Raw genomic sequence first — 2,482 nt, forward strand, 5'->3', positions numbered from 1 at the left:
CATTGTCTTTCTTGAATGTTTGCTTCCCATAATGGAACAAGTTTTCTTTAAGTATCTTCCTGCCTTCTAAAAGCAGACAGATTCGAATTCCAATTCTGACATTTGTTGAAAACCTTCATCCTGTTCTCCCAATGTGAAACTTCTTTTGCATTTATTCTGAAATGTGGAAAGTATGTTTTCATTTAAATTAACTTTAATACCATTAATCATATTACTTACTAAATAATTCGTATAATCTGAATTCTGTTTTAAGTGATAATTTTGATTTGATAGATTCCAATTGAATAAATAGGCATTGACATAGAATAACACAGATTTGGAGATAAGAGCAAATATGATATTGTTCCAAAAAGTAAATTTTTCAATAGTAGCTGTTTTTAAAATAACTTATTTAAAATTATTAAAAATCTTTTTTATGGACCCTGCTCCCAATTTCCTTGAATAAAGAAATGAAATCTTGGAACAATATCAAATGTGCTTTTTATTTTAAGTGAATGTATTTATCCAATTGGAATTAGATAAATTATAAGGTAGAATAGATATGAGAAATTAAATTTTATTTTTAAGTTACATCTTTGAACACCAAATTTCTGGTTATTGAAACATTTTGATATTGAGCAGCGATGGTACTTTAAGCTGCAGAATGGAATTTCTCATTCTGCTAACTTTTGAAATCAAACGTAACCTGAAACATTAGAGCACAGGAATAGGCCCTTCAGCCCATGTGTCTATGTTGGAACATGATGTTCCAACCTAATACTCTGCTGCTTGCAGTGGATGGGTATCCCTCTGTCCCTTTTATGTTCATGATAGTCTCTCCAGAAGCCTCTTAATTGTTGTTATTGTTTCCCATTACTAATCCTGGATACATTTTCCAGGTACCTACCACTCTCTTATGTAAAATATTTGCCCTGCGCATCTCCATACCACCCCCCCCTATCTTAAAATGTGTGACGCTTTTGCCCTGGAGAAAATATTCTGATTATGCCTATCAGGATTTCATTTCTTTCGAGTTTCCCCTCAACCTCTGATGTTCCAGAGAAAATTGGCCAAGTTTGTCCAATCTCTCCCTAATTCAGACCCTCTAAATCTGGCAACATCCCAATAAACCCTTTCCCAAAGCCTTCACAACCTTCCTGAAATAGGATGAGCAGAACTGCATACAGTATTCCAAATGTGGCCCAACCAAAGTTTTGTATACTCAATGCTCCATTCAATAAAGTCAAGCATACCAAAAGCTGCCTTTCAATGCTGTTAATTGTAAACATTCCCCTTACATTTGACTTCCTAACGTGTAACACTTCACACTTTCTGAATTACAAACTTCATCTGCCATTTCTCTGTATCTGATCCATATCCTGTTGTATTCTTTCATAGCTCCTACACTGTTCACAATTCCTCCAATCATGGGTATCATCTACAAACTTACTAGTTCACTCACCTTGCATTTAAGAACAAAGTTATGGAGCAAGCTAGTATGAACTGTTAGGAGTTTTTACTTTTGCTAATAAGGTTGGAGCTGAATAAAATATACAGGTACATTGTGTTGCTGTTGTGATAGGATCAGCACCTGGTGTGGGTTAATTGTTGGATCATACTCTACAGAGTCTGCACCTCGTGGTAGTAATTAGCCCCACCCGCAGCACTGTGATTAGTGATGGGGTGCAGCTTGGTGAAATCTGGTGCCCTCCCCTGATAGATGCCTTGATTCACAGTGATTATAAGAAAAATAATCAAGAATCCTCACGTTGATGATGGTTGGTAATCCCATTGCATTTAGAGTAAAATGGAATAAAACTTAAGACTAGAATGATTGGATTAATCAGACCTCAAAAAACAGATTAAGCATAATTTTATTTTATTTTTAAAAATCTACAATTAAATAATAAATGGAAGAGTGATTTTTTTGTCAAATTTAAAAAAAATATTGGTTTTAAATGCTTTGGAATAGCAAAGGCAATTAAAACAGTAAAAAAATGGGGTTGTCACTTGCAGCTAGATGTGGCTGACGAAACCAGTGTGAAGTGTATTCATCTCTTCATCCAGTCAAACAAAATTATGGTTAATATATCTGCTCATTAGGCATTTTGGTCCAAACTAATTGAGAGGTGGCTGTAGATTGCATTGATTGAAATCTTCTCAAATTCCCTAGATTTTGGAAAGATTGCAAAATAATTCTTCCCCAATTCCCTTGCACTGCAACAAATCTATTAATGCAAGATATCTGCCTTTTGCCTGAGGTGACTTCCATGCTAACCAGTTGCAACAATCATCTGCCTTCTTGGTTTCGTCTTTCTGATCTGCGTCTTGTGATGAGCTTGACTTCTTAGCAGCCTTTTGTGACAGAGTTGCGTTTATGAATATATAAAGATAAAGAGAGTTGGAAGGTGAGATAGGAAAAAATCCACCATAACGTTCCCTACTATCCTTTCTGTCATAACTTCCATCAAAAATTCTACAAGAATTGCTGCCAGTAACTGAC

This window comes from Narcine bancroftii, chromosome 3, assembly GCF_036971445.1.
Source record: "Narcine bancroftii isolate sNarBan1 chromosome 3, sNarBan1.hap1, whole genome shotgun sequence".
NCBI classification, from domain to species: Eukaryota; Metazoa; Chordata; class Chondrichthyes; order Torpediniformes; family Narcinidae; genus Narcine; species Narcine bancroftii.